Here is a 16,885-nt window from a genome sequence, read left to right as displayed (position 1 = left end):
TTTGTAACTTCGTTCCTTCACGAAAAGAGCTTCCTTCAAGCACAATTCACTTAGTGCAACCTTTTGCCTCTTATCCTATTGAGTGCTACCACGTGATCCTCTTGCGCTATTCGAAAATGTGAATGTGCTACTGCTCTCTACACGAAATAATCAGTTACAGAAATCGCCACAAGCTGATTCGTCTGAATTTGCATTATATTATATATTTATATATATTTATATTCATATATATTTATATATTCATAGCAGGAAAAAGAAATAGCAATATTCATTTAATGCGATAATTACCGTTAAATATCGACTTTATAATCTCTATTATTAAATAAATAATTAGGTATATTATATAATATTGCATTATTTTAATTTATTTTTTATTTAGCAGAATATAAAATTATTTACTTATAAGATATAATATATTATATTATTTTTTATAAGTAATTAATATTTTTTATGTGAAATTTAGATTCAATTGCAAATACCATAAGTAAAGGAAATCACAATGTGTAAGTTTATAACAACACATTTCACACTGTTTATTCGACTACTTGGTGGTGACGAAATTTGTAAGAATTCCAAATACCAACTGTTCTATTCAATGAGTCATAGAATCACGCGTATGGAAGCAAAACACTGTGTTTGTGTTATGGAAGATTGCTGAAAGCAGAAAGAACTGCCCACAGACCAAAAAACAACTGCTGACAAAAGTTATTCAGAAATAGAGGCTCCAGGCTACTAAACTTTCACTGTAAGAAGTGGAAGCAGATCATATTTTCAGATGAGAGCCATTTCTTTGTCCAAGGAGAGCGAGTACCCTATTCTCGCAAATCAGCGGCTGAGAAGACTTCTCTTACCCACCTTCAACAAGCTCCTAAACCGAGCTAAGAAGATGTTCTGGTGTTGTTTTACACATGTCGGTCCAGGATCACTTGTCCTGTTGACGGTATGATGATAAGCGACAAATACATAAAAGTATTGGAGAAAAGAGTGGCCCCACAGATCCAAAAAGACAAATAACTAATCTTCCAACAGGATCTCGCCTCCATGCCACACTTCAAAATTAAATAAAGTGAAAGGGTTCTTCAAAAATCACAACATCCAATTGCTTCAGTGGCTTTACTTGATATTACGATGGCTTTAAGTTTTTTTTATGTTTTTAGAGGTCTTTTTCATCGTAGTTTGCAGCTTGTTGTATCATTTCATTAGGGTGCGCAGTCGCTTTCAAGAACTTTGTTGTTATAGAGTGTAAGAATGAGGAGATAAATGGGATATTTGTGACCCGATGAATCTGGACGTTTCTGACGAACGATGGACATTTAGTATCATTCGTAAACATTTTGTTTGCACTCGTTGCAATTTTAGAATATTAACAATGGAGGTATGGCTCCATGCTGGAGAGGTATAGGTAATTATAGGACGAATCACCATCTGATAGAGTAGCATTTTGTTCCTTGTGTTTAATTTGCTGTGTCTATTAATCAAGTGGTAGAGTTGGGCGATGGCCTTAGATACATTTGCATATATGTTCCTAATATGGGTGTTGAAGTTTAATCTTTTGTCTAGTAGTATTCCGAGATATTTGGCTTCTATTTGTCATGGACGTTTGGTATAAAACAGAAAGATGTCCCTCTTTAGGAGATGTTAATCTTCTAGTGAAGAATATTGCTATACTTTTCTGAGGGCTAACATGCAATCTCCAAGCAGAGAACCATTGTTCTAGTTTCAGAATGCTCTCTTGAAGTTTTTTGATTAAAAGGTGTGGATGAAGTGATCGAGCTAATATTGCCGTGTGATCTGCATAAAGGATCATAATGGATGGCATTGGGTTATGAGGGATATCTGCCATGTAGATTGAGAATAGAATCGGGTCCAGTAAAGATCCTTGCGGAATCCCAGCCAAAATACGACGATGGGTTGAGACTATTTTTTTATCTTGACCTGCATTCTTTCTGTTCATGAGATAAGATTTGATTAATAGTCAATGGAATGTTAGAAATAATGAGTTTATACAGCAGCCCAAAGTGCCAAATTTTGTCAAAAGCTGTTGTGATGTCTAGGAATACGGCACCGGCATGTTGTCTCCAGTTGTATCCTGTGCTTAATTATTCGATTAATCCGTAAATTTGTTGGATGGTGCTATGATATCGAAGAAAGCCAAATTGTTCTTGTTGGATGATTTTTAGATTGTCTACTGAATCTTGGAGTCTGCATTGTTTCAGCATTTTTACCTAGATTTGAAAGCAAGCAAATGGGACGATAATTTTGAGGTAGATGTGGGTCTTTGCCCGGTTTGGGCAATTTTCCAAGAGAGAGAGAGGAAAATATTGTAATCTGAGGAGTGCATTTATTATCTTAGTAAGATGTACTATAGCTTTACGGGTAATAATTTGATAACTTTGTTTGTGATGCCATCAGGACCTGGAGCTTTTTTTTATTCTTGAGGTACTTTATGATGTCAATTATTTCAGCTGGTGAAGTAGGTGTGATCAGGCTGGAATTATTGTCAGGTTGTTTTAGTGTGCATCTGACATGAATATGAATTCTTTATATATACAGTAGTTGATGTTTAAGTTTTCTTGTGCTGGTCTACACTGCTTTTCCAAATTCCTTGGTATGGCTTCTGCTTTTTCAGCACCCGTGAGTTAATGCCCAGATTTGATTGGAGAGGAGAAAGAGATTTACATCTTGTTTCTGAGGATTGTAAGAGTGATAGATGTTAACTTATTTTCCCATCGTTGATTTCTATTATTTTTGAGAGCATCTCTGACTGAGCTATTCAGCTTATTGAGGAATTTTTTTTGTCTTGAGGGGCGCGTGTGTTATGATATCTTTTCCTTGCTTTGTTTTTCACTCTTATTAAATTCATGATATCTTCTGGAAAACATTTGGTCCTGAGAACAGCTGTAGTTTTGGTGATTGCTGCTACAGATCAAATTTCTAAGATCAAATTTATTAATTTGATTTGTGAGATTTTTTATTGCAATGTCAACTTCTTCCTTTGATCTTACACAGAGAACAGGGCCAATATATTCAGGGAGTACTTTAGGTAATTTTTCCCAAGCTATGAAAAAATGGGGTGGGGGAGGAGACAGTTGTTCTTGTTTTTCTAGATGAAGTAGAATAGGATGGTCTGACGATGGTTCATTTAATGTTCCGAGGCTGTACTGATATTTATCATTCTATAGAAGGGCTGTCCAAAGCACTGCCCGCGGGCCGCATGCGGCCCGCCTGTGGGTTTTGATATTCACGAGCGAAAAAATAAAACAACAATTTGAATCGAATGCGTCTTAGATATTTTAATTCTATCACTAATCGATAATCTTGATGTTGATAATTTTATTTGGTGTTTTTACACCACTATATACCAACGTGTTTTTCAAATATTAGATGTGTCGAAGAAGCGTTCTTACACTGTTTTGTTCCAACGCGCATGCCCCGGGAAACGTCAGCGCGCGATTAGTGTTGTTCGTTTGTTTAGCTTTCGAGGTTGTGTCGCTGCTGCTCACCAAATTACTAGATACGCGGCCCTCGGATAATTTTTTTTCTAATGCGGCCCTCGGATTACCTAAAGTTCGATAGCCCTGTAATCTATAGAATGGCAATATCTAGGATATCAGCTGTGCCAGTAGGACTGTGATGAGTTGTCTCAGTGGGACCCTGTCACAAGAGCACAGTTAAATCCTGTGTAACTGAAAATGATGCGGTTATTTTTGTTGGTAGTCTTACTGTTCCAAGATGTACGTTTGGAATTTAGATCTCCCGCATGGTGATTGACCCCCTTATGCCATGGATGGCATCCAAATCAGAAAATAGCAACCTTCTTGTTGGTGAGTTGTAGGCAGCATAGATTTTAAGTTTTCCAGCTGTGAACTTCAATGCCTGTATTCTCAAAGTTAGTGGTTGGAAGGTAGGTTAATAAACGGTATTTAATGTAATTTTTAATGAAAATGACAGTGCCACCACCTCTGCAGTCTAGCTTGTCGTTTCTGTGGAGCTGCTATCCTTTCAGTTGTTCAGGATTATTTGCAGGTCTTAAAAGAGTTTCATTTATTAAAATAATATCTGGGTGTTATCCCTGTGCGAATGCTTGAAGTTCTAAGATCTTACCAGTTAAGGCGTTGGCATTCCAAGCTATAATCTGTAGTGAATCCGGAAATCTATTTCTGATCATTTGAGAGCTGTTAGAATAAAATGTGTTTCTTGAAGGAATTTTTTTGCAGAATTTAATGATGGGTTGGATTTACTAAATTCTTGAAGCATGTTCACGAGAGAAGCTGTAATGATTGCAGTCATATTTGGATGTGATTGTGATTGGTCTCGATCCTGGTGCGTTACCTTCATCGGGGGTAGCCACGTTGGTATAGGTCCGGCCCTGTGCTTGAGATTCTGCTTTCTCGTGTTGAGCTTTGTGAGGCTGGGGAAACGAAGCCTCAGATACCTGAATGTGAGAAAGAGAGGTGGATTGATTATTTGTAATTAACATCTTGTTTTTTTTGGATAGTAAATCCATCCTCTGTAACTGGTTGGGTGAGGGCTACTGCAGTTGGCACATTTGGCCGGAATGGTTTTAGACTTCGTGCAGGTGTTAATGGGGTGACCTTCACCACATTTTAGACATTTCTAGTCAGCTTTACAGAGCTTTTGTGCAAGATCGCATTTCTGCCATCTGTGGCACTGGCCCGATGAAGCTTTTTTCCTTAAAGGTTCGGGTGTGATTTTGAGCCCACAGATTGATGTTAGATCGTAAATATTTTTGAAGGAGTTTTGAGTCTCCACAAGAACTATGGCATCTGACTCTTGTCAGCTCTTAACATTCTGCTAACCTTAACTGGTGATAGATCGTGGTAACAGAGATCTGCTGTTATCTCTTCCGTGGTGATGTCCTCTGTCACACCTCAAAGCACCACTTTTAGGGTTTTCTTTTTTTTTTTTTTTTCAGAGCTGAGAAAGAATGTGTGGTATTGCATACCCAGGCTATCCACGTTTTAGTTAGTTTACGATAATCTTCCACTGTGGCAGGCTGGATATTTATGCCATCGTCCACATTTTTAGGCTCCGTGTAAGCTATTTGCAGATCTTTCATAGTCGACCGTAGAGCCGTCCATCTGTGTTTTTTCCGAAGGACAATCGGAGGAACCTTTTCTTTGGGAGAGGGAGAGGAGTCAGTAATGGGGGCGTCTTCCTCCATCCCGTCGTCCCTGTACGTTTCTGCTGTTTACTCTTCTTGCGCACATGAACCTCATTATAATCTGTTGTGAGGAAATTACCAAGTCTATTTTTTCTTCTGCTGGAGTTGTGTCATCTCCTTCGATGTCATTTCCTGTCATGGAATACAGGTTCAGGAAAACCAACCACCCTACTTCGAATTTTTTCAATAACTTTTTCAGGTTTTAATGCCAGTTTCCTATCTAGTGTTTCAATGAAATCGTCGGGATGACTTTCACTCATATTTATATTTATTGGCTTACCTGAGAAATTACTGTTTTTTCTTCTTATAACACTTCGGATAACTTCTAACTATCACAGTATAAACAAAACAATATAATCGAACTACATAATTTACTATAAATCACATAAGAAACAAACAAGCAGCCATCTTTCAAGAAGGTCTCAAATATTCTTACACTGATCCTCATCACCAACCCTAATCGTAATTCTTATAAGGACTGGCTTAAAAGGGCGAAGCAAGAATGCTTTTAATCTTCCCCATTATCTGTAGAGGACAGCGTAGGGATAAGGTGTTATTGAGCTGTAAAGCTCTCATCATGGCAGGAGGGTAACGGCAATAGCCGAGCCTCAGTTAGAACTTCATTCGCTACAGCATTGCCATATTTAAAGGTAAAGCCATCTCTAAAAATTCGGACGATCCCTAGGCCACTCAATCGTGGGCGAAGGACCGCCCATCTCAGCGTTGGCTCCACTCAGTGATGGCCTTCCACCCACACGCCACCACCACCGAGCAGAACCGCTCGTATTCCGAAGAAAAACATTCATCGACAAAGCCCCTCAGCGGGCCGTGCCAGAGAACACTTTCCCCAGAGACTCAAATTGCTCCTTTAAGGCAAAAACCATAAGAGAGCGAACTCAAAACTCTCGAATTTCAGCGCCACAGGAGGGTAACAGCAACAGCAAAACCTCAGTTAAACTTCATTGGCTACAACATTGCCATCCATTACCCTCCAAGGGTTTAATCCGTAATCGTAATTTATTATCCCTATAAGGACTGGCTTAAAGGTGAAGCAAGAATGCTTTTCATCCTCCCCGTTATCTGTAGAGGACATTGTAGGGATAAGGTGTTATTGAGCTATTAAAGCTCTGATCATGGCAAGAGGGTAACAGCAATAGCAGAGCCTCAGTTAGAACTTCATTGGCTACAGCATTGCCATCCATTACCCTCCAAGGGTATTAATCATTAAGCACCGCATCTCACGGTCGATTCAATTAGCTCTCAATCCCCCTAATTGAATTCCCTAATCGTAATCCTTATCCTTATATCCTTATAAGGACTGGCTTAAAGGCGAAGCAATAATGCTTTTCATCTTCCCCGTTATCTGTAGAGGACAGTGTAGGGATAGGTGTTATTAAGCTATTAAAGCTCTGATCGTGGCAGAAGGGTAACAGCAATAGCCGAGACTCAGTTAGAACTTCATTGGCTACAGCATTGCCATCCATTACCTTCCAAGGGCATTAATCACCGCATCTCCCTAATCGTAATTCCTTATAAGGACTGGCTTAAAGGGGCGAAGCAAGAATGCTTTTCATATTCCCCGTTATCTGTAGAGGACAGTGTGGGGATTAGGTGTTATTGAGCTATTAAAGCTCTGATCATGGCAGGAGAGTAACAGCAATAGCCGAGACTCAGTTAGAATTTCATTGGCTACAGTATTGCCATCCATTACCCTCCAAGGGTATTAATCACCGCATCCAGCCTAATCGTAATCCTTATAATAAAGACTGGCTTAAAGGGGCGAAGCAAGAATGCTTTTCGTATTCCCCGTTATCCGTAGAGGACAGTGTAGGCATAAGGTGTTATTGAGCTATTATTATTGAACTATTAAAGCTCTGATCATGGCAGGAGGGTAACAGCAATAGCCGAGCGCCAGTTAGAATTTCACTGGCTAAAGCATTGCCAACCATTACCCTCCAAGGGTATTGAATGTAAACGATCAAAACGCTACTGAAATAAATAGCAATGCTAGGAAAATTACAATAAGGTGTTTCTTTAATAAATAAGTTATTTCTCGTATTTCTTTAATATTTATTTTTTTATCTTTTAATTTCCTTTTTTTTATTTTTTATCGTTTTCTTTTTTTTTTAAATTTTTTCTCTTTTTATTTGCAGAAGAAAATTCTTTATATTCTAATTCTCATAAATATTGGAACTCGATTATACCGTATGGAAATATATTTATTCACTTATTCATGCTGCAAAAACTTAATTGAACTGAAGTCCATGTATAAGCAAGGTGGAATGTAAACGATTACAACTCTGAATGGAAATTAAAATCTGCAAGAACTTGTTTCCGAAATACGTGTTGGAAATGACAAATAATTCAAAGTCGAAAACATATTTTCAAATAAATACATAATTAGACAATTTAAAATCAGTAGAGGGTTTTCCAAAGGGACTTTTTATTGATTTCATTTCCTTAGTTACAAGGAGATAAATACTTTAAGGGGAATTCAAAACAAAAATAGGAAAACGACATATCAAGACCTTGACTAAGATTCGAAATCCTATTATTGTTCACCAGCGATGATTAAGGATTTAAAATTTGTGTTTATTTTGAACTGACTTAGCAATTTTTATTTTATTTTATTTATTTTTTTCTTTATCATACAGTAGAATTACTGGATCGGGTGCGAGTTGAAAATATCTTTCCAAATGCTCGAATTTATTGTTATTACAAATTTGTTTTGATAGTAGTTTTGATAATATCAACAGGAAATCATAAGGATTATATCGAATAGAGATTGCTGAAAGAGAAGGGCATTTTTAAAAAAGTCTCACCAGAAGAGATATTTATTAAGCTATTTATTTTTGCAAAAATACAGACGATTAAAAGCACTTTTTCAATTGTACAGAACATCAAAACAATTTTGTTCTGATACTTTTCTTATTATATATATATATAAAAAAAACATTTTAATACTATTATTTCTCGCTTTGTTTAATCCAAAGCATTGATGAAGTTAATCGGAGTATACTTTCAGTCGATATGACACCAGGTGCAACTTTCAACACTTCTTTGTCGAAATTGATGAAAAATGAATGTGTTATAAATCACTGGTAGATGAACGTGCTAATCGTTCCATTGTTATAAAAGGTATCTTAATGCTTATAATGATCCAAGTTTCATTTTTGTGTCCTAGTTTAAGATATTTAACCCACCTTTAATATACTTTGGTACTCATAAAAATGCACTTGCTTTAAATGAGGGTGGCTCACCTAGTGAGTCAAGGACTCTTGAAAAAGGACACTTGCAATACATCTAATATGTTTTATTATTATTTATATTATTCCAACACACGAGAGGTTGCAAAATGTACAGTGCATCATTCAAAAGTACTGATGAGAAAATTATGCTACTAAGTTATAAGATCACTTGGAAGTACTGCTGAATGACCTGTTCCTCAATCATTAAAAATTAAGTTCAAAACGCTATAAAAAGAAATGCTAAATGAATTAAACCGCAACTGAATTAAACTTTCAAAATCAATACTTTTTAATTTATTATTTCATATATAAAATGAAGAAGATATGTGTACATTCAAATTCTATAACCCCCAAAAAAATGAAATGTTTGATTTTTATCTTAAAATGTTAACTTTATTAAATTAATTATTCATTTGTATAATATTTATTTGTTGCCTCTCTATGGATGGTTTTACTGAAATTTATAATGTGAAATCTCGAAATTTCCTTTTAGTTTTTGTCCATTTGCGCAAGCAAAGTTTTGATCGTGCAATTTTCATTAGTGTACTGTCATCAAATGTGGAAACTAACATTTGTGAAAACAAAGTGCAATTATATGGTATTAGAATTAATAGACTTCAAATCAGGTTCAGTTTTCATGCAAGTAGACCAGGAACAAGAACTAGTGATAATTGAATTAACTGATAATAAAAAACATCAAAACATAATATAAAAGAATGAATATTTCTCTCTCTATCTTTCCGCTATCAGCAACTTGAGTGCTTAGAAATGAGTAGTTACTACATAAGTATATTGCAAATTTTTGCTTATATTTATTCTATAATATAAATAAAAGGAAATTATTTAATGCTTTGTTATGTTATTTTATTTAAATGTCAATAATGTATATGAATTAAATTAAAATTATGCCAGTACACCTTTTTAATTTTTTAAGTATGTTATTTAAAATAAAAGTTTCATTTGAACGTCATAAGAGGAGAAGACGTCTCAATGCTGTAGCCAATGAAGTTTTAACTGAGGCTCGGCTATTGCCGTTACCCAGCCATGACTAGAGCTTTTAGCTCAATAACAATCCATCCACACAGATTTTCTTCATTCAGATGACGGGATAAAGAGTCAAGGACTCAGTCCATCGCCCAGTTCTTTTAAGAACGTTATAAGAAAATGAAATCAATCTTTGCGGAGATAACGTACAGTTACTTGTACCTTGTAATAATATATTAAACGTTACATCATTATATTATGTTATATATTATATATTATGTTATATATATTATATTATATTTTTTTTTATTTATTAAGTGTTTTCTTAGATTTAATTGTGTATTTTTAGTATATTATTGTAGTTTTCTTGGTGTAATTATTGTACTAAAGTGTTTTATAGCATAATTTTAGATAAATTATTAGTTTTTACTACTCTTGAAAATGGCACCAAAAACTCGTCGTAACAAGGCAGTGACTAAAGCTAAAGTTGCTACTGAGAAGAGCGTTTGTCTTGAACAAAAACACTGCTGCAGTGATGATAATAATTTATCTGAGGATATGCCCACATTAGAAATAGCTCGGTTAAAAGAAATTATTAGGAAATCCACCAGGGAATTGGAAAAGGTGGAAAAACGTTTGTTCAAACTTCGACAGGATAAGAAAAAGGATGAGAACAACAACAGGCAGGAAAATATTGAACTTGGTAATCAAAATATTAATAACAACAAGGTAAGTTAGTTAATATCTAAGAAAAAAGAGGCAATATGGTATGATGACTCAATTTTAAAATTTGCGCTTTCCGAGGGAGTCACCACTTTTAGTTTCCCTGGAGCGAAAATTAAAAATATGACAAACGTAATTGAAAACCAAAAAAGAAATGTAAAATAAATGGTAGTGTTGGTAGGTACTAATAATTTAAGTGCTGACAAACAGTATGAAAGAAGATATGAAAGGTCTGTTGGAAGAAGCGAGAAAAAAAATGTGAAAGAGTAAAAATTGTAGGATTACCACCTAGACATGATAGTACTGAGTTAAGAAGGAGGCGATGATAGCAAATGATTTCATGCTCAGGCTATGTAGAAGATAAGGATGTGAGTTTTTAGACGTGTGGGGTGTGTTTGATGGCAGAAAAGATTTGTATAAGAATGATGGCCTGCACTTGAATTCATTTGGCATAAGAAGCCTGGAGGAATTACTTCTTGATATGAAACTTAATGCAGAGAGTCGGGGAAAGTAGATCATCAAAGGAGGAATGGGGAAAATGTGTGTGACAGTTTAGCTATGGTATACAAAGGTGATAAAGATATAAATGCTTTTGAACATGGTTATGTATGTGGCGAAGGAGTAGAAAAATATGCTTTGGGTTCGGACCTTTTATGTATGTCTGGGGAGGGAAAAGAGAAAATTCTAGAACAAGACCAAATACATTGCATGTCTAATTATAAGAATAGGCTAGGTCGTAATTTATTATGTCTATACACAAATGCCAGGAGCATTAGAAACAAAGGGGTTGAGTTTGTTGCTTTGTTGAATAAGATGTGGCCTAAGATTGTTGCCATTAGTGAAACCTGACTATCAGAATCAGATATGGTAAGTGGGATCGAGTGTAACGGATATACTATTTTTAGGAATGACAGAAGAGATAGGAGAGGAGGAGGAGGAGTGCTGCTAATAATATCAAATGACTTAAGTCCAGTTAGGGTAGAAATACAAGAAAACAATGATGGTAACAATGTCCCATGTAACGACGAGTTTGAGTCTATTTGGTGTGACGTGGAGGTTAACATAATGCAATACATGGTGGGTGTTGCTACAGACCTGGCAGCTCAGTTGTAGGGGACGAAGAAATGCATCGTCAATTTAGCCTTATGGGTACAAAGTGAATGATCATTATGGGTGATTTTAATTTTCCAAACATTAAATGGTTAGAAAAGAAATCTCGTGATCAGAAAGAACAGGAATTTACTGAATTGTTGCGGGATAACTTTCTCAAGCAGCATGTGAAAGAAGGAACTCGAGGTCAAAGAGTGTTGGATTTGCTCATAGCATCAGAATGGATCTGTGTCAAGAATATGGCTATTTTACCACCAATTGGCGACAGTGATCATGCTGTTCTTTCTTGGGAAGTACCTACTTGTATTGAAGCTCCGATTAAATCAGGTTACATGCTGAATTACAAAGCTGGAAATTATGATCAACTTAGAAGAATATTATCTATGGTCCCATGGTATCAGTTGCTGAATGGAAAAAATGTCAGCAATGCATGGGAATCTTTGAAAACGTGCTTGAATGAGGCGGTAACTGAATGTATCCCTAGTGTTCGAAGAATAAATAGGTTGGAAGTGAAACGGATGTGCAACCTTATTAACCTAGAGATCTACAAGAAGAAGATGATGTGGAAAGAATATCGTGAGAATAAGAGTGAGAAGAGTTATGAAATCTATAAAGCTAAGGCCAGAAAAGTAACGAGTTTTTTAGAAAAGCTAAAACCGGGTATGAAAAGAAATTGGCCATGCAAGCTAAAGGCAATCCAAAAGAATTTTATCGTTATGTCGCAATCAAAAGAAAGAATGAATGTGGAAGAATAACTTTATTGAATGCAGATGGTACACGAGTGTCGGAAGCTAAGGTGATTGTTCAGTTAATGAGTGCTCACTTTGCAAAGATATATCAACCGGGTGTATGTGGCATGGCGCATAGTGCTACTGCTACGTTGGATGAAGAGTTAGAGGTTCATGAAAATGAGGTTGAAGAGCTCTTGCATAACCTGGATAACAATTTGTCAATAGGGACAGATGGGTATCTGCCCGTTTGTTAAAGGAATGTTCAGCTGAATTGGCTAGGCCCTTCACACAATCGTATAACTTGAGTCTCAGCTCAGGAATGATACCACAGGAATGGAAGGAATGTATGATAGTTCCATTGCACAAGGGTGGTGCATAAACGGATGTGTCTAACTACCGACCTATTAGTATCTCTGGTGTGATAGTGAAGATTTTAGAGAAGTTGGTAAGAACACCCATACATAAATGGGTAGACAGGCATTGTATACTCTTCAGGGAACAGCATGGGTTTATTAAAGGAAGGCCATGTTTTAGCAATTTGCTCATATTTTATAACAATGTTACGGCCGAGTTGGATAAAGGGAAAGGATACACTATGATAATGTTGGATTTTTTCTAAGGTATTTGTAGGATACCACACGATAGGATGTTATGTAAACTGGAGAATATGGGATTGCAACATAATCTATTGACTTGGATCAGGGGATGGTTGACAGACAGATGTCAAAAAGTGGTATACAGTGGATGTGAATCTGCCAGATTTAAGGTAACAAGTAGTGTGCCTCAGGGTTCAGTCCTTGGGCTATTATTGTTCAATCTATACATTAATGACATTAAGCAGGGTCTATCATCAGATTTGCAATTATTTGCTGATGATGCGAAGATAGGCAGGTGAATCAGGGATGCTACTGATATTCAGCAATTACAAAATGATTTGAATAGACTGGAAATCTGGGCAAACGAAAATGGCTGTGAGTTTAACGTTAGTAAGTGTCAAGTTATGCGCTTTGGCGTGATTAGAGTTCCAGCGCCATATTATATTAGCGGGGTTATGCTACAAGAAACTGAAGAGGCAAGGGATCTTGGTATTGGTGGATAGGAATTTAAAGTTCAAAAGTCACATAGTAAAATTTGCAAATACAACTCAGAGGATAATTTCTATGTTGAAGCGAACCCTGACATGTAAGGATAAGGAAGTCTTTTTGCCTCTTTATAAGGCTTTGATAAGACCACACGTGGATTACTGCGCGCAGATTTGGTCTCCCGGGTTCCAAGGGGATAAAGTAGCTGTGGATAAAGAGTTACAAAGATTATACCCGGATTATGGGATTTAGATTATGAGGAAAGATTGCGAGTATGTGGATTACAGACTCTGGTTAACAGGAGAAAGAGGGATGATATCATAGAGGTCTGTAAACTTCTGAATGGGTGTTATAGCATTTCAACTGATGAAATTTTTTGTTATGTGGAAGGTGGGGAGAGAACACGGGGGCATTCATGGAAGTTAAATTTGTTTGCAGTCAAGAAATGGGTGGTAAGAGCTAGGTTTTTCTTCCAAAGAGCAGTGAGTCAGTGAGTGGAATAATTTGCCCTTACGGGTAGTAGTGAGTGCATCTAGTGTGAATGAATTCGAGGGTAGGTATGATAGCTGGGTTGGGTAATTTACAGCCTCCCTCGACGAGTCCTTGACACCTGGAGGTCTTAGATAATAATAATAATAATAATAATAATAATAATTTTTATTTTATTTTATTTTTTATTGTTCTTTCAAATATTTACATTCAATTTTAATGCTGATAACAGTTTTTTTTAAAATAACAATCATAATAATAATTTATAATTATATTGTTCAGAGTTACATAAGTAGTATTATATTACATGTTGTAGTTTACTATTTTTTTTCAAGTTTGAAAAGGTGTGATTATACAACAGTATTTACACATATGCAATCTAAATATTATATTTCCTAATTCTCACAAACATACAGTGTAAACTCATGATTTACATTTAAACGAATTTTTTTATTACATTGCATACATTTTTTACAGTTATTATATACACTACATACATTTGATTACATATGATACATTACTTACATTTGTTTACATATGTTACTTACATTACATACATTGGTTTACATATAATACATACGTTACATACATTGGTTTTCATGTGATACGTACATTACATGCATTTGGTTACATATGATACATCTTGGATGAGAACTAATTTCTTTGCTTTTATCCTCGAAGCTTATATGTAAGCTTATCTGAGGATGACACCAGTTGGTTATTATGATTTTTTTTTTTTTGCTGTGTTGGGAAGCTGCGAAATCTGTGATTGAGAAATTCGCGCGCGCGCGCGCACTCACACATACACACACGCACGCACGCACAATAACTTGGAATGCATTGATGCATCGCTGAACTGGAAGCCTGAACGAATATATTGTGTTTCCTTAAATTTGTATGGTATTTTGGGTGCGTGTTTCTTGTTCGTAGTATGTCCTTAGAGCTCTTTTCAGGCTATTGTACTTTGTACGGTTTCTGTATTCAAAAGGTAATCTGTTTATCATGTCTGGGACGTAGAAGTTTCGCGTGGCCTTACTATAGTGATTATTGTATTTATATGTGATATAATTAGTAGTCTGATGTCTTGTTATACGCTAAGTATTTCTGACTGTCCTGTAGTTGGCATCGAAATAATATTTTAGCAAAGCTGCATAGTGACATAAATGTTTTGCCGTCAGTATTTTGTGTTCTGACATTGCAATGTTTATAAGGTCGTGATTTTCTATTTGTTCCGAAAAGATCAGTTTTGTCATTTTGTGTTGTAGCGACATTAATCTATTTAATTTGTAGGGTGAGCAGAAAACATACGTTGTTATAGCGTATCTTAGTATATTTTGGCATAGTGCTTTGTATATTAGTGCTTTTAAGCGAGTGGGAACTAGGTCTTTTAACCTGTAGAGTTTGCCACTTATTGTTCGGAATTCGTTGTGTAGATGGTTTATGTGGCTATTCCAGTTCATTGTTTTCCAGTATATTCCAACATATAGTTTACATTATGAATATTATTATAATATTCATAATGATGATTATTACAGATGTTTCTTTGCAATTTTACACTCTATATATAAAATATCAATGGATATAATTACTCTATATTTGCATACTTTTGTTACAGTTATTACATACAGTACATTACATACATTTGATTACATATGACACATTACTTACACATGTTTACATATGACACATTACTTACACATGTTTACATATGATACTTACATTACATACATGCACTTGGTTACATGTGATACATCTTGAAAGAGAAATAATTTCTCTGCTTTCATCCTCGAAGCTTATATGTAAGCTTATCTGAGAATGAAAGATGACACTAGTTGGTTATTATTTATTGGTGTGTTTTTTTTTGCTGTGTTGGGAAGCTACGAAATCTATGATTGAGAAATTTATATGTGATATAATTAGTAGTCTGAGGTCTTGTTATACAGTATGTATTTCTGACTGTCCTGTAGTTGGCATCGAAATCATATTTTAGCAAGGCTGCATAGTGACATAAATGTTTTGCTGTCAGTGTTTTGTGTTCTGACATTGCAATGTATATAAGGTCGTTATTTTCTCTTTGTTCCCAAAAGATCAGTTTTATCATTTTGTACTGTAGCGACATTAATCTATTTAATTTGTAGGGTGCACAGAAAGCATACGTTATTATAGCACATCTTAGTATATTTTGGCATAGTGCTTTGTATATTAGTGTTTTTAGGCGTATCGGAACTGTCTTTTAACCTGTACAGTTTGCCACTTATTGTTCGGCGTTTATGTGGCTATTCAGTTCATATCTGCATCGAAGTAAATTCCAAGGTATCGTATTGTTTCAACCTGAGTGATTGTAGTAGTTTTGCTGTTCTGTGTGTTTTTTATGTTGGAAAGTGGATTTTGGATGGTTATATATTTGTTATCAACTGGTCGAGTCAGTTGATTTCTGAATATCATTAATTTTGTCTTTTCTGAGGTTAAGTGTATGGAGTTTTTCGTGAGCCAGTCTATGATCAGATTTATGTCATGTTGCATATTTGTTTAGGCTATGCTTGCGTGATTATGGATGGATATTATTGCTGTATCGTCTACGTATTGGAATATCTTACCTTTGAGTGGTAGCTGATTAATATCTTGCGTGTAAATGTTGAATAGAGTTGAGGAGAGTACAGCTCCCTGTGGCACTCCACAGGTTACTGGTAGCTCTCTGCTTCGGTTTGACCCGATACGTGTGATATACTTTCTATTTTGAAGGTAGTTTGTAAACCACCAGTGAAGAGTCCCGTCTATTCCAACATGCGTCAGCTTTTCTAACAAGGTTTGATGTGTAAGTGTATCGAATGCTTTAGTTAGATCAATAAAGACCACCATGGCAATTTTGTTTTGTCTAAGGCGGTATTAATTACGTCTGTAAAGTCTTCCAAGAGAGATGTTGTTTCCTTATTTTTCTGAAAACCATATTGTGTTTTGTGGATAATATGAAAGATCTCAGTATATGCTGTGAGTTTCTTCAGTATGATCCGCTCCATAATTTGATTGATAATTGGTAATGTTGCTATGGGTCTGTAATTGCTGATTAAATTTCTTTTTCCATGTTTGTATATGGGTGTGATTATGGCGGTCTTTAGCATACTTGGTATCTGTCCTGTTTTAAATATTTTATTTATTAATTTTAGTAGGATGGGACTTAAACTAGTTGCATGTTGCTTTATATCTTTAGGTCTTATACCATCAATTCCTGGGCCTTTTGTTTGGTTTGATTTGATGTATTGTAGAGAGAAGTTCTGTTTCTTTTATGGTTGGGAACCATAACGTCTGTTTTGATTGTAGTCCAAGTGGAGGGTC

Source organism: Typopeltis vanoorti, chromosome 9 (genome assembly GCF_054136105.1).
Source record: "Typopeltis vanoorti isolate ZY-2024b chromosome 9, IOZ_Tvanoo_1.0, whole genome shotgun sequence".
NCBI classification, from domain to species: Eukaryota; Metazoa; Arthropoda; class Arachnida; order Uropygi; family Thelyphonidae; genus Typopeltis; species Typopeltis vanoorti.
Note: the sequence above shows the minus strand (reverse complement) of the source record.